The following is a 17,848-nucleotide window of genomic DNA, read 5'->3' as shown; positions in this document are numbered from 1 at the left end:
TGGTCCATTGCAAAATCATTTAAATGGCCAAAATAATATTTGAGCTAAAGTAACCATCATTAGATAGTATTTGTATATGCAAAATTAAAGAAAGATTGAGTAGTGATTCAGTTACCCTATAGATTTTCTCCCACTTCCCTTCTATTTCAGCCTTTATGTATTCAGGTATGAGTAAGGGACCTTATCACAGAATACTTTGACAGAATTAATTGGCTCAGTGAAACTACAATTGACCTTTACATTCTTGGACATTCATGATTTTCTAGCTGAGATCGATGAAAATGATAATAATTAATATACATAATCATCACAATCTCTTATCTTTTCCCTACTTCCCAATTTTACAGACTACAAAACATTTGAATATACTTACTCTCATTAAACAGCAAAATAGTACCCTGAACTAGGTGTTTGCTGAGGTGAAGATACTGAGTAGTTCTGATCCAATGCCTGGAGTTTTCATTTCATACAATGTCACTTATGGTTGTGACCCAGTCATCTCAGTAGGTAGAACCCAACCTCAACAAGGACTTGAGGTGCAAATATTTCTATTTACTGCTCTTTCTGCTTATGTATGCTATGCTTGTGAGTGGGATTGTACATAATGAAACCGGATTCTTGTCCTGAAGATAGATTTCACTATGTGACCTGGGTCAAATTAATTTACCTTCATTTCTTCATTGGTAAAATGGGCATAACAACATCATCTCCCTAATAAGAATTTTGTAGGATTAATGTAAGATGGTTTAACTCACTGACTTGCACATTATAACCTTTTAATAAAAGTTATCATTATAATCATTACCAGTATTCTCTTCATTGATGATCACAGAGATATATCTTAGTTCTTTGATTGGACTATTTTCTTATGATCTAATTCCTATAAGGGCAAGTCTAAAGAGAAAACAATTTGTTTTGATATATTGTCATTTGGCATTTGATATATTGTCTATCCTTTACTTGTATAGCACAAGCTTAAATCAATAACTACCTCTCCATTACATTTAATGTTCCTGCTTTGAAAATGTAATCAGAGTAAAGACATATATAGCGGGAGTGATTGCAGAATTGTTTATTATGGAGAAAAAGCCATAATTTACAAATGATCTAAATGATCATCAATGGAAAATTGAAGAAATTAATTATGGTTCATTCTCACAATAGAACACAAGATCATTTTTAAGGACAGTGAAGATGCTCTATATACTTTGACATGGGAAAATAAAACCAGGAAATATTTAATAAAAAATATTTTAAAGAAAAGTATGTGTGTTATAATACTATCGATATTTTATTTTTTTAAGTTTTATTTATTTATTTTTAGAGAGAGAGAGAAAGCGAGCAGGGTGAGAGGCAGAGGGAGAGGGAGAGAGAGAGAATCCTCAAGCAGACTACACACTGAGTGAGGAGCCCAACATGGGGCTCGATCCCACAACTCTGAGATCATGACCTAAGCCGAAACCAAGAGTCGGATGCTCAACCGACTGAGCTACCCAGGTGCCCCTTTACTCTTGATATTTTAAATTAAATATAGCGAGATGCATTATATCTAGCGCACGCATATATATATAGACATTATCATATAGGATTACTGTATCATGTAAACATTATCTCTAGAGTGTGAGAATATAGAGTATTCTCTTTGATATTTCAGACATTGTTGTATTATCTGTACTATATTATTTGTATTTGGCCATGCTTTGAAGGTATAGCATTTAAAAATGAAGAAAAAAATATATTTCAAGGCTATAAGCAATAATTTAAAAAAGCAAATAAAAACTGATAGTTTTTGATAGAAATGATTCTTGAGCTACAGAAGTTTTTTATTTATTTTTAATCCACATGAAAGAATAAAGCTAGTCCATCCATACTGTCCCCCTCATGCTCCTGTGGGCAACAACTACTAAACAAGCATCAAAAAAGAACTTACAATGTCTTTAAAAAAATTCTTTTTTAAATTTTCAGCCCTCTCTATACCCACTTCCAAATTTTAAGCTAAACTCAACTCTGTTAAAAAGCTTCTTGGATTAACTCAATGCAAGAAATCACATACATAGTCATTTTGAAATCCTTACATTTACTATTATTTGGACATTCATTTTTAAAATAAAAAGGCTGTTGAGTGTTATTACATGACAGTTCATAACCATTGAAATGGTGATTAAAAAATAAAAGATTCAAGAAAAATATTATAGGGCGCCTGGGTGGCTCAGTCATTAAACATCTGCTTTCGGCTCAGGTCATGATCCCAGGGTCCCAGGATCGAGCCCCGCTTCAGACTCTCTGCTCAAGGGGGAGCCTGCCTCTCCCTCTCCCACTTCCCCTGCTTGTGTTCCCTTTCTCGCTGTGTCTCTTTCTGTCAAATGAATAAATAAAAATCTTTAAAAAAAAAAGAAAAATATTATATTTATTCAATCAGTCTAAGACAACCACTAGAAATATTTCACCTTATTTCCTCCTCAATATTTCTATATTTCATAGATTTGGATTCTTTTTTTCATTTTTATATTGTTGTCAACATAGTGACTCCACAATTTCCTCTTATTATGGCTCATATTTCCTGTGTTTTAAGATGGACTCATTAACACAAATTAATAACTCTATTATATTCTATTATGTTTATATAACATGCTTTATTGTTATCTTATTCAAACAGCTTAGTCATTTTACATATTTTACTATTTAAATAAGAATATTATAAAAACTTTTGTGCATAAAGTCTTCTTTAAAAAATCAAAAATGCTTTATTTAAAGATTTATATTTTTTTTTTATTTGAGAGAGAGGGAGAGAGCGAGAGCGAGTGAGCGCATGAGCTCGGGGAGGGGCAGAGGGAGAGAGAGAATCCCGAGAAGACTCCATTCTGAGTGCGGAGACCGAAGCGGGACTCCATCCCAGGACCCTGAGATCATGAACTGAGCCGAAATCAAGAGTCAGATGCTTAACCAACTGAGTGGCCCAGGCACCCCTAAAAATACTTTATTTAGAACAATGCCCCAGAAATGAGAAAAGTATGTGCATATTTTAAAGATCTTAATATATGTCTCCAAATTGCTCTCCAAAATGATTATGCCCATTTAATCCACATGGATGAGCTTACCTCTTTATGCATATTGATTTTTAAGGTCTTAGGAACTTTTAAAATCTCTCTCAAAACAAAAAATACTCTCATTTTTTTGTACTGCTGAATATTTTGTGTATCTTGCTTTATACACAATGATATTTGGTCAATATCATATCCTGATGGATTGCCCTGTGAATATATCCAGTTATCAAAAGTACAGACCAAAAAAACCAAGAAAAAGCAAGTGACCCCTATCTTTGTATGCCTCTCCCTACCACTACCATGTCCCCATTTTTAAGAAAGAATGAATAAGTGAAAGCAGAGACATAGGCAGAGAATAAAGAAAAAAGTCAGAAGTTTGAAAGGAATATACTACACTGATACATTGCTGTAATTAACTTTTAAAGGTATGGATATGATTAAATTATATAGTGCAAGAAAATATTGTATTGAACAAAAGCCCCACATAATCATGTTTTAGAATGTAGGATGAAATATAAGTAGAAACAAAACCAAAGAAATTTAATAATAGTGGTATAAATAAGAAACAGGTTTTTTTAATATTAAAATAATTGAAAGAAAGCCAAACAACAACACGAACCAGGTGGGAATTCCAGTTTTACCACATTGCACTGCAGGCTTCTAGCATTGCATCAAAACCATTACAATGATAAAGCATTTTTATATCATTAACACAGAGATACATACATACCCACTTCAAAAAATAATGTGATAAGAATCCTGGGCATAATTCTGAAAAATAAAAAGTAAACGAGCTGAGGTTAGAGATGTCATGGTAACTTGGGCCTCAGAGTGCAACACTGGGATGCTAAGTGAGAGGTGTTGAGGTGGCCCAAACCAATAATAAACTCTTCTCTACAAAAGTACCAAACCAATTGGGAAATGAGAGGGAGAAAAAAAAAAAAAAAAAAAAAGAACCAGCTGATGAAATGTGAAGAATTTGGCTTGTGTTTTTAAGGAAATGGGCTTCCAATAATGATGTTCAAAATTCAACAGTCAAATGACCATCATGGAACAGGTACAGGGCACTACACAAGGAAGAAAATTATTTCTAAACGCTCACTTTGCTCAGCATGAAAGAGCAAAGCACAATTCTTGTTTTATGGATAAGGTTGCTCCCAAAGAACAAAGAAATACACATATGAGTTCCCTGGTCCAAAATTCACTGATCGATGCATTCCTCCATCCCTGGGATGCTTAAATGGATGGAGGAAGCACAGGAGTTTCAACTTCGCTGAACTTCCTCCCCTGGGGAAGAAGACATCAGGTGTGGGGAAGAAGTGTGCCTCCCACTGAATGTTTCCAATCTTCTTGTTCCATTTTTCCTTCAGATTTAACCATTAAGAAAATGGCCAGCCAGCAATGTGGGAGGAAATCCAAATCCATCAGGGCGGTCCAGACACTAGGCATTCATCATATCTGAATCCCTAGAGGCATCCCATCCCCTAGCTCAGGAATGGTATTTGAGACATTGCATCTTCTTAAAATACTCAGAAATTTGCTCCGTCAGAGCTGCTCTTCTCTCTCATGAATAGGTTTTTCTTTCCTGTTTCACAGTGACTACCTTTGCTACGGAATTACTTCAGTTTGCCGTGAAGGAAGGTTCGCATCTGATCTTTATATATTTTTTTCAACTGGAAAACTCACTCTCATTAGATTCCTTAGCAAGAACCACTTGGGAGGACGCTGCGGAAACTTGAACCCAGTTGGATACCTTTCTCCTACCATGTGCTCTTCAAGAACCCTCTGCCTTGTCAAGGACATGAATGCCATTCTTTCTTTCCGTTGTTTCTGCGGTAATTGGAAGTGCTACTGGTATGTTCTTTATCTATTATCTACTGCAGATTCATTTATCCAGGGGTTAGAAGAGGGATAAGGGGGGTGACTATTAATGAGTGTGGGATTTTTTTTTTTGAGGGAGGGTGATAAACTCTGGGATTAGTGGTGATGATGGTGGCTGCCACCAACCGAGATGGCTGAGAGACTCACTGCTTCCCCAAGAATGCCTGGGCCAGGGAGCAGGTGCTGGTCGCGTCCTTCACCAGCAGAAGGCTCACTAGAATTCTGCCCCCATTCAGTCCCTTCACCAATAGCCACCGTGATCAACCGGACCACACCCTACAACTATCCGGTGCCCCTCTGAGGTGATGGGAACAAGCCCCGCATGACCAGCCACCCCAGGACCACCAGGACCCCAAGGGCCCAACCTTGCAGTGGCTGAAGAAAATGTGAGCACCTCCAGTGACAGGGAGGAGGCCTCTCTCCTGTGGCCAATAAAATGTGGAAAAAAAAAATAGTGATGATGGTTATACAACTTTGTAGATATACTAAAAACCACTGAATTGTATACTTTAAAAGAGTAAATGTTATAGTATGTACATATATACTCAAACACAACTTACTTCTTTTTATTTTATTGATGGACTGATTTTCTAGCTGTTAATAAAAGCAACCTCAACAATCTTGAAACCACTTTCTGTATTCTAGGTTTGAACTTTTATTTTCTATTAAATATATATTATTTATATATATAATATATATTATATATTTTAAATACTATTTATATACTATATTTATAACGTATACATATAATATATATAATATATATGTAAATCTATGTAATATACATATGTATATATATACATACATGTATATATGTATATATACATTATATATATACATATATATACATGCATATATACAATTTATATATTACATATATATTACATATATTATATGTATATGTGTATATATGTATATATGTATGTAATATACATATATGTGTATATATATACATATACATATACATATTACATATATTATATATATACATATACATATGTATATTACATACATATATACATATACACACATATACATATAATATATATGTAATATATAATATATGTAATATGTAATATATAATACATATGTGATATATAATGTAATGTATATAAAGAATAATGAGAACCAGTTTTTTAACTACTGGAAAGGGGAGTTACAAATACGGAAAGGGGGAGACTAAAATGTTCCCTATGGTGTGGTATTGGAATTAGTATGAACTCATATTACTATTACTATCTATTCCAAGATAGATAAATCGAGGAATACACAGGTATGCCTGTATATATAGAGAGGTGTGTGTGTGTGTGTGTGAGTGCATGCCTATATTTTCTAGCTCTGTCTGCTCGGGGTGCCTAGAGGAAATGACACCCCAGAAACAATGAGCTTATTTATTCCCCAGACTTCAGTTTCTAAAACCATTCTCTCCTAAAAAGAAATCAGGGCTCATTGAAGTAAATACTAATGCCAAGCCTGGGGCAGAGAAAATCCAACATGGGTCTGGAACATTTTCACTGTAAATTAAAAGAATGCTCAATAAATCATGAAGTTGAGCCAAAAAGATCGTAAAATTTCCTGTGGCCAAATTTAGAGCCACTTGAGCATACAAATAATAATAATATAATAACAATAAGTTATAACTGAAGAAAATAGGAATCCATGAATCTATATGAATATACATACACATACATACATACGTGGATCAATAATAGAGGAAATAAGAAATCTCTATCAATGCCAACTAATAAATATAGTAGAAATGATAGGGTTAGAAATCATCAATATTTGGTAAATTTAATGGGTAAAAAAAGTTTGATGAGGAAGAGGGTGTTTATGCAGTCTTATAGTACCCAGACCCATCTGCAAATTACAGATTCATAAATAGAAAAATAATTTACAGTGGACATTTGTTGCAAACACTGCCTAACCTCATGCCCAAAGTTCCTGTTATTGATGTTGGAACAGTCATTATGTGTCTCCTGTCTGAGAAGTGAGAAGAACACAGCCCCATATCTGTGGTATTCTTGCAAAAAAAAAAGAAAGTGCATAACCCACATTACATCATGAGGAAACACTAAAAACACTCAACTTACAGGACATTCTACAAAATCATTATTATTATTATTATTATTATTACTATTATTAATAGTTTCTCTTAAAAATATTAAGGTCAAGAAAAACAGAAAGGATGAGAATCTTTTCCAGATTAATGGAGACTAATCAGACATGATAAGTAAATGCAACATATGATCTAGATTAGATGTCGTATTAAGGGGACAAAACTATGACTGGCAAAAGTTAAATATGTGGATTAGATGATATATTGTGACAATGTTCAAGTTCTTGATTTTTATAGGTATTTAGGAGTAAAGCTATAATACATCCAAATGACTCGGGAAAAAATATGTTTGCACGTGTATCCGGTTACAAATATTTATGCAAACACAGATGTGTGTGTGTCTGCACATGCACACAGGTCTGAAGAGAGAGAAGGAGATACAGCTAATGAGGCCAAATTTAACAGTTGCTAAATCTGGGTTAAAAGTATCGGGGAATTGATTGTACACTTCTTGAAAATATTCTGTAAATTTGAAATTGTATCAAAATAAAAATTTACAAGCAAAAATATAATAATTTGCAGAAAAAGAAACAAAGCAAATGCACCAAAAGACGTACAGTAGTTTGTGCAGGTGCTAGGAGAGTGTAGGCAATTTTTATTTGCTTCCTTTTCTCTTATTTTACCCACACCCCCTTATTAAAAGTCTATTGTAAATCAGCAACCATAAAAGTAGTGGGCACTGGAGAACAGACTTCCCTTCTTGTCTCTGTATCAACAACATACTTTCACCTTGACTCTTAAATAGAATATGGCATTGCTGGACATCTTTATTTTTCTTATTTATGATTAATACTTCTTTTTTTATTATTTTCATTTTTCTCTCCTTTATTGATTCAGGTCTTTATCCTGCAGTATTTCAGAGACAGCCTTTGGCAGAAGTGTTTTTGCTAAAATACATGAAGCAATGAATTATAGCTTTCTTTTCTGAGGGAATAAAATCCTTAATTTCTGTTAGGGATTGACCACAAAGGACAGAAGACATCAACAGTAACACTGATTTCAGAGGCAAACAGTATTTGAACTGAGGCTATCTGTTCCTCCATGTCAATCCACCCCTGGCTAGACACTTTTTCCCCACTAAATAAAACAAGCCTGTTCCTGTGCTGTCAGATGTACAAGGTAAATACACAATTCTCCACCTAGCCCCACCTGGAAAAGGCAGTGTATGTGCCCAACTCCCAAGTATCGGTGTTAAACAGATACTTAAACTTGGCTTATCTGTTTTGATCTTCTCAGGAAAATGTATTCTATAAATGTGCCATATCATCATTAAATACCAACTTTCCCTTCCTATGTTTTGATCACCGACATTTAAATGATTTTTAATTAGGGTTTGCTTAAAATACCACTAGCTGAATTTCTACTAGAACATATTTTGAAACTGGCAAATATTGACAAAGCTTTTAGAGACACTTAGGAAATGTCCACAAAATAAGGAAAACATTATTTCTTTTCTTTTAATTTTATTTTATTATGTTATGTTAATCACCATACATCATTAGTTTTTGATGTAGTGTTCCATGATTCATTGTTTGCGTATAACACCTAGTGTTCCATTCAATACGTGCCCTCTTTAATACCTATCACCAGGCTAACCCATCCCCTCACCCCCTCCCCACTAGAGCTTTTGTAGCTATTTTGATAATGCAATTATTTTATTAAAAATTTGGTGGCATTGGACTAAAATTCCTAACTTATCTAGGGCAAGAATTGCTTTAAAAAAATCAAGAGTTATTTTTAATTCAAAAAGTCTGTTGGGGCGCCTGTGTGGCTCAGTCAGTTAAGCATCTGCCTTCGGCTCAGGTCACAATCTTAGGGTCCGGGGATCGAGCCCCATGTCAAGCCCTATGTCAGGCTCCCTGCTCAGCGGGGAGTCTGTTCCTCCCCCCTCTCATGCTCTCTCTCTGTCTCACTCACTCGCTCAAATAAATAAATAAATAAATAAATAAATCTTTTAAAAAAACAAACAAAAAAACCCCAAAGAGTCTGTAATTGCCTTTTTTGTTCAAAGGAATGAAAAGTGATACAAAATGGCTAGTCTTAATTTCAGAATTAATTCCCTTGGGCAACAAGTGATTGTGATTACAGAAGAGAAAAGTTAATCCTAAGGGAGAAACTGATTTTTCCAGTTATTATGAGTAAAGTGATTTGCTTTGTCTCTGGTCTCCACCAATGAGACAACATTTTGTTTTCCTGTGGAGCTGGAAATTTATTTTATTTTATTTTGTTAACAGAGGTCTATTTACTGTGGTGGTGGTGGTGGTGGTTTTTAAGATAATTAATATTTATTATGTTAATGTTACCCAATCTTCTTTCAAACCCAAAAGTTGTCAAGGAATGAAACTCTTGTCATGGCACCAGGTATTTAGAAGAAAATATTGTGTGTGTGTGTGTGTGTGTGTGTGTGTGTGTGTAGCAGAGATCCAAGAGATATATTAGAAATGACTTTCTTCATCATAGGGTAATCAGCAACTATGTGGCTCATGTCCTTGCTCACTAAACACTATTGAGACCATTATTCCCATTTCAAAAGAAAGCTATGGGTACACATCAAACATTAGATGTGAATAAATGAAGGAGAAATGTCATCCATCACAGATAACAGAGCCAACAGTCCAATTCTTAGGACTGTCTCAATATTCTTTTCCTCTATCAATGTCTCTTTGGTGTCTTTTCTGTTTTAGGTAAAGGACTGGTGATCAGATCACAAAAACAAAGTATCTCCAAATGGCACTGAGATGTCTTGGCTGCCGGGCCGAAGGAAAGATGAGACGGCTGTGCTGGAGGTTAATGCCGTCAGACTCATCTGGCACATATCCTGTCACAGGCATTATTCTGTGAGAATAACAGTGTTTGTATTTTCAGTCTTTAGTATAGCTCTCTCAGATTTGGTCATCCATCTCCTTGGCACAGCCGAAGTGTAGTCCATTGCCATTTTATCATACAGTACCTATTTTAAACAATAAAAAAGGAAATTCATATTTATGCAGCATTGTGTGCCACTTCTGTATTTGCCATGGGACATCCGTTAGTTCACTGTGATAGGCACATAATGGTCCCGCAAAGATGTCTATGTTGCAAACCCCGGAACCCATGAACATGTTACCTTACACGGCAAAAGGGATTTTGCAGATATGATTAAATTAAGGGCCTGGAGATATCTGTGTGGGTGCATTCTAATCCTGCATCCAGAATCTTTTCTGGCGGGAGAGATGAAAGCAAGAGAAGGACTCTACCTGCCCTTGTTGGCTTTGAAGTTGGAGAGAGAAAGCCATGAGTCAAGGAATGGGGATGGCCTTTAGAAACTCGAAAAAGCAAGGCAATAGACCTACAGAGAGGCATGCGGCTCTGCCAACATCTTGATGTCAGCCTAGTGAGATTCATGTTGGAATATTCACCTTTAGAAAGATCATACATTTGTTTTAAGTCACCAAATTTGTGTTAATTTGTTACAACATCATCAGGAAACCAATATACTCATGAAATTTCCACAAATTCATTTCACGTGTGAAACATTTTCTCCATTTCACAGTTATCAAAAATGAAGCAAAGAATAATTTATTTAACTTGCCAAAGGTCCCATAAGTAGCCAACTGCAAAACCAGAATACTTTGGCTTTGGAATTCTATAGTCCTTTAAGAATGTTGGGTTTTCATGTATGATAAACAGATACCATTCCATCTTTAGCTAAATAAATTAATAAAAGTAATAATCTAAGTATAAATATAATAAGGTTGTACTATTTCCATTGCTCAAAATGATGAAAATAATAGTAGAGAGAAGAGCTTTAGTCACGGAGTTATCTAGGCTGGTCTGTGCCAATATGGAAAAGGCATTCTAATGGCTTAATTGGATTTTTTATTTAAGAATGAAGAATAGGATTGATATAATCCAAAAGACAAACAATAACTAGTGTTCACGAGGATGGAGAGAAGTTGGAACCCTCATACCTTGCTGGTGGGGATGTAAAAAGATGCAGTGCTATAGGAAGTTCTTCGGGAATCCCACAAAAGTTAAATACAGAATGACCACATGGCCCAGCAATTCCACTTCTAGATATATATCCAAGAGAACTGAAGACATATGTCCACATAAAAACTTCTACACAAATGTTTATTGTGGCATTATTCATCATAGCAAAAAAGTGCAAACAACCTAAATATTCATCAACTGATGAATGGATAAACAGAATGTGATTTATCCATACAATGGATATTATTCAGCCATATAAAGAAATAAAGTAATAATTGGTGCTAGAACATGGACAACCTTGAATATGTTAAGCTAAGTCGAAAAAGTCAAACACAGAAGGCCACACATTATATGATTATATAAATATGATGTCCAGAATTGGCAAACCCATGGAGACAGAATACCAATTAGTGGTTACCAGGGGTTGGGGGGAGGGGTGATGGGGAGTGATTGCTAATTGCTATGGGCTTTCTTTTGGGGATGTTGAAAACGTTCTGAAATTAAATGGTGATGATGGCACAACACTGTAGATATACTAAAAGCACTAAACAGGTATAAATGCTGTGGTATGTGAATTGTATCTCAAGGAATAAAAGACTAAAAGGACACCTTTGGCAAACCAAGCATGAAAAGGTGGATCCAGGGAGCTCAAAATTTTATAAGCAATTTTCATCATGGATACTTACCAGGTAGTTTGAACAAGTTGTAGTCATCATGTTCAAATTTGGTATTAGCTCCCTAAGAATATACTAAAGGCCCCTCTGAATTAAATTTGGATCATTACAATGTCAATTAAAGAGTTTTAAAAATATATTTATGATTTCTAAATAACAGGATATAATTACAAGGAGATGAGATACAAATTGATTTAAGCGCTAAATTTATAAATGCAAATGCATTCACATTTAAAGTTAATAGTTTGTCCTTCTCTGAAACTCTCTTGCTTGACTTGAATATTCTATTGATTTGCTGTCTCAGGGTTTACTAACACACTATAAAAGGATTTTAGTCTCTAAAACATTGCTGTTTATCCTAGAAAATCTGCATGCACTATATCACATGAAATTTTAATTGAGACATGTTTGGTAATAAACAATGTAACCTGGCATTGTTCTATTTGCTTACATAACAATATCTCAACTGACTATACTCATTCATTGTTAATTAGTTTCTTACCAAAGGGTATTGGCAGAGTTTCCATAATATTCTTAGCAAATAAAATAAGGGATGTAAAGAAACTTAAGAGACTCTGAAGGCTCTTATTCCCAGAACTATTACTTCAGTATTTAAGCATAAAATCAGTCTATTTCTGGATGCTGGGTCCTCCCTTTAGAAACAAGGGGAAACCTGCTACCATGCTGAGTCACATGCGTCATTAGCAGGAGGGAAACCTGCGAGAATAACAACACAGTCCAGGCCAGGAGCCATATGTAAATACTCAAGCTTTCTTGAGAACATGTTTGAAAAAAAGTCTCTTTTTCCTTCCATAGAATAGTTTAAAAACGTATCAGAGATATGTGAGGATTTTAAATGTAATCCTTAGCCATCCTCCTTCTTGTCTTTAATAATTGCAAAATTACCTGCAAATTTAGTTTGAAACATAAAGGTCGGCTATTTGAATTTTAATTTTGAGGTCACTGGTAAAATTTGAGGTCACAGTGAATTACACACTGATAACAAGTTTTCTCTCGTTCCATAGTTCTCAGAACACAAATTCCAGGTTTTTCATTTGGCACCTGCATTTCTTTCTGGAGCTGTAATGGATACCTTTTGTTCCAGGTGTGAAGCAATAGGAAAAATACACCAACGCCTGGAACTCTAATTCTTTTTGGAGTGCTGCACCTGACCTTAGCAATTTAAGAGATGGGCTAAACTCAGTTTTGAAAGACAATTAGTCAGATGTAGGTGTGTTCTGTGGAGAGCGTTTCTAGAAACGAGGAAGTACAAAAGGCATGGACAGTGTACCTGGGTGTATGGTGGTTCGGGTGGTTCTTCTCCTTGTGTTACTCCATACCCGTATATGCCCCTTCCCCTCCCTGCTCTGGGCCCCAGAACTGCCTTTGGGCTACATTAGACATTGCCTCAACCAGGCTCTTAGCCCTCCAGTGTCTAGTTGGACTTTCCCAGTGGGAAGCATGGCAGGCATTGAGAGAAGAGAGAACAATAAAGTCAAATTGCTTAGTCTCCATCTCCCAGCTCCCTCCCCTAGGCTGTGGCTGTGAACCTCCACTGAAAAGCCCCTAATGGGCTGAGTTCCTCTACATCTTCAGCTCGGCCACACTTCTTTCTTGACAGACTGTAGAGAGTAAAGACAGGGTGACAGGGACTGGATCACAAAGGGACGTAAATGTTATGCTAAGGAATTCAAATACTTTCTGGAGATATGGGGATCACTGAAGGATTTTGAATAAAAGGGTGGTAAATGAGATTTAGTTTTTATAAAGACAACACTAAGAGCAACAATTAGAACAGATTAGAAGGAAGAGAGCCTATAAGCAGAGAGGTCACGTAGGAGCCCATTCAAATAAGCCTGGCAGGCAATGAGGGTCTGAACTAAGGGAACAGTAAGTAGCTAGAAAGGGACATGCTGAAGGATTTTATAGGTATGCACCTGTGCCCAACAGCACGACCTGACTTACCACTGAAGTAAATGTTTGAACGTAAGTTGTTTTCATTGATAAAACAGAGTTTTAATATCAACTGTTCAGTAGAATTAAAGTAACATAACAAAATGTGTAAAACCAATTACTTTTATTTTATAACAAGTTGTGAATAAGTTTATAGTTCCTACTATATGAATTATTGCTTCCAAAAGAGAACTATTTTAGAATGGTACCAACAGTTGTTTTTTTGGTATTTTACCATGACTTTTCCAGAATAAGTGCTAATTCTATTTGTTTCAAACTCTGTTAGTACTCATTGTAATAAAGCTGAGCAGTAGAAACTAAAAGAGCAAAAGGATTTCGATCATACTATTCCCCTCTCTAGAGTAAACACTTAAAAGTTTGGCATTAATCTTTCTGTTCTTTTTTCCTTTTGTGTGTGTATATACACACACGTGCGCGCATACACATACAGGTTTTTAGAACATTAGTAAATGGCCTCACACTCTACAAGTATTTGTGAAGTACTTTTAGGCTTTACAATTCCTACTGGAACTTCCTCTCACAAATACAAAGAAAATATTATTGTTACCCCTACAAAATAGTTCATATAGGAACGTATCCTTATTTATCTATTTCCCTTGATGAATGTTTAGTCTTTTTTTTAGATTTATTTTTGCTATTATAATATGTATGCATATTATGTGAATAATAGAATGAATATGTATTTGTTCACCATAAGGGGACTTCTGTCATATACTCTGAACAGGAGCATTGCTGGATCAGTGGCATACACATTTTAAATTGTAATAGATACTAAAGCACTATACCAACATAAGGATACCCCAATCCATGATATGTGAGAATGTTATTTTGTTGCATCTGGCCAATAATAGATATTGCCATTCAACTCATTTCTTTAGAACTTGACAAGGAAAAACATTTTACTATTATTTCTTTATGCATTACTTTGATTACTAATGAGGTTGAACAATTTGTCTCACATTTATTAATCTTTTTTCCTTCTGCAAATGTTCTGTTTACATTAATTGTCCATTTTTCTATTGAAATGTCATTTTCTTAATTATTTCAGAAGCTCTTTATATTATTGCTCTTAGTTTTATTATATATAGAAAACGATGAATATTTTGTCCATGTCTGTTGCTTCTTTTTACCTAGAATGTGGCAGTTTCCATGATACAGAAGTTTTAAAATCCCATGTAATCAAATTTGTAAAACTTCTTAATTTTTGATTTTCAGTCTTTATGACATGTTTGAAAGATCTTCAGTTTAAGTTTACTGCATTAGTCAGCTCAGGCTGCCATAACAAAATACCATAGACCAGTGGTTAAACAACAGGAATTTATTTTCTCACAGTTTCTGGAGGCTGGGAGTCTGAGATCAGGGTGCTGGCTTGGTCAATTTCTGGTGAGAGCTCTCTCCTTGGCTTACAGAAGACTACCTTCTCACTGTATCCTTTTATGATCTTTCCTCGCATGTGCATTGTGTAAGAGATCTCTCTCTCTAAGGCTATCAATGCTATTGTATTAGGACCTCACCCTATGACCTCACTGAATCTTAAATACCTTCCAAAGCCCTGGGGATTTGGGCTTCAGCATACGAATTTGTGGGGGACACAATTCAGCCCATAGCAATTACAAAGAGGCAGTCTTCTGATTCTTTTAAACAGATACTTAATTCATCCGGAATTTTATTTTTATATCTGTGCAGAATTAGTTTTCTGAAACATGGACCTAACTTCTTATTTTTCCATGTTGATATAATTTTCCCAGTACTATTTATTGAATCCCATTCTTTTCTCACTTATTGATATGAAGTATCAGTATTATAGTATAAAATAATTTAGTGGATGCATGAATTATCTGCACTTTCTTCTATCCCGTTAATTAACTAGTTTCAGCACCAGACCCACATTTTTTAATTTCTGGAGTATTACTGTATGCTTTGACATTTATTAATCATCTTATGGGTATTAAAATTTTCTAGGCTATTTTTATCCAAATTGTTTTTGAAATCAACTTTAGAAGTTATAAGATTTCACTTATGAAATAAAAAATATTACTGGAAATTCAAGCCTCCTTTTATATGTCTTTCAGTAAATTAATAGAGCTTAAGAATCTTGCCCCCTTCAGGCAGGGACTGCAATTAACTACAATGAACGTGGTCAGGAATCTGTCCCCCCACATCTAGCTGGTCCCCACCTCCGCCTCTCCTTGGCTTCCCTCTAAGCCATCTGCGTATGGTATCGTCCCTCACAGGTTCAAGATGGCTACCAGAAGCATGAAGATTCTATTACAAACAAGCAGCCATTCTGAAAAGGAAGTATCTCTGTTCCAATAGTTCCTAAAACTGTCTGTCATGAATTCCTTCTCAGAGATCTTTGCTTTATGTGAGCAACATGCCCAGCTCCGAGCTACTCTCAGTCTCCAGTGAGGTAGATTGTCCTGACTGTTCAAGTCCTGACTCGGCCCATCACCAAATGGATTGGGTTATCCCAACCTGCCCTATACAGACTAGAAGTGGTGCAATCGTTCTCAAAGTAAAATCCAGATGCTACTATCAGAATAAGGAAAAATTGGTGCCAGTAGTCAAAAAACAAAAAAACAAAACAAAACAAAAAATAACTGTTCACTACCCTATGGTACCTTGTTTCTTTTATTTCTTTCTCATTTCCTTTCTTACACTGGATTGAACTTTCTTTGTGATTTATATCTTTTTTTTCCTTTAGTAGTTTGGCATTTTAAGTCACATTTTTATGATTCTAGTATATAACTTTTTAAATGGTCATATACCAATATTACTTACTGCCCACAATCTAAAGCCCCAACAAATAATTAGAATTTCTCACAATGTGAGTCTTCATAGAATCCAAAATGCCAGATGGTTGTTCTCCCTATACTCTGGCAGTCAGGGGCAGGCAAGTGATTCATGTTCAAGTGATTATGTTTTTCCCCGAGATGTTGAATAGAAACAAGAAATAGATATAAATTACAGTTCATTGTGTCGGCTGATGATGGAATCTGGTATCCAGTGGCGGCTCCAGTTTCTCTTTGCAGGATTAGCACAAGTGTGCTAAATAAATGAGTTCTGTGGTATGACAGTAAGTATGCCTCTGGCCATAAAATTCCCTTTCATTTCTGCTGATTTTCTGATCCCTGGACTCCAATCTTCCTATTAGCTACCTAATTTCCTTTGAGTCAATCCACTTCTGCTTAATTTAGGCATAATGAATTTATGATGCTTCAAACAAGGACCCTGACTGATAAAAACTTAAATTTTTTTACAGATTCCTCTATAGTTTTATCATGCATAAGATTATTTTAAATGGTGAAATAGAAAAGATTAATTAAGATGAAACATTTTGACATAAAATTTGTTTAAATAAAGAAGAAATAATGTCTTTGGAAGAAGACAACCGAGCAAAAAACGCAAGAGATCAGCGTAAATGTGATTAAAAAAAAATAGAAGACATTGAAATGTGAGTTGACAAAAAGTGAAATAGAAAGGAAAACAAAACCCACATGTAAATGTATAAAAAGTTGTAGGGCACTACCATGGAGAGGGAAGTATGAAAATTGGAAAATTGAGCAAAATGAAACAGAAATAAAGATGGAAAAAGGAGCAGAGTGTGTGCTAAATAGGAGACAAATAAACAAGATCAAATGTAGATATGATTGGAGATAGCAATGATAGCAATCAAAACAATAACCAAACAAATATTTAAACCATGCATTAAGAAAACTTTTCTATTGGGGTGCCTGGGTAGCTCAGTTTGTTAAGCGTCCAACTCTTGATTTCGGCTCAGGTCATGATCTCAGGGTTGTGAGATCCAGCCCTGTGTCAGGCTCCATGCTGACTACCAAGTCTGCTGAGACTCTCTCTCTCCCTTTCCCCTTCCCCCTGCTCACTCATTCTCTCTCTCAAATAAATAAATAAATAAATTTTTTTTTAAAAAAAGAGAACTTTTCTATAATAAATGATTTACCCTTCCACTGGAATGAATACTGAACTGTGAAGGTTCAAACAACATGCCTTGGTAAAATTATTGAGATTTATATTAGGACAACTGTGTAAAAATTCAAGACATTTTTAAAGGGAGAATAGTCCAACTGACCTTAGATTTCGCCACAGAAATATACAAAAACAGAGACAGTGGAAGAACACTTACAAGATATATTGCCAAAGAAAAATTTCACCAGACATAAATT

At 35.2% G+C, this 17,848-nt stretch overlaps 1 long non-coding RNA gene across 1 annotated transcript in view; it reads left to right on the top strand.

Annotated features, from left to right (window-relative positions):
* The window catches only part of LOC144379208 (uncharacterized), a 284,756-nt gene extending 274,908 nt beyond the window's left edge, over positions 1 to 9,848 (top strand). Inside the window, exon 3 of the long non-coding RNA XR_013441670.1 lies at positions 9,729 to 9,848. This is a non-coding gene — a long non-coding RNA (uncharacterized LOC144379208). The remainder of the gene's footprint in view (positions 1 to 9,728) is intronic.
* Positions 9,849 to 17,848: the final 8,000 nt, after the last annotated feature.

The sequence above is a fragment of the Halichoerus grypus genome, chromosome 10 (assembly GCF_964656455.1).
Source record: "Halichoerus grypus chromosome 10, mHalGry1.hap1.1, whole genome shotgun sequence".
Classification (NCBI taxonomy): Eukaryota; Metazoa; Chordata; class Mammalia; order Carnivora; family Phocidae; genus Halichoerus; species Halichoerus grypus.
This window is presented reverse-complemented; position numbering and strand designations above follow the sequence as displayed.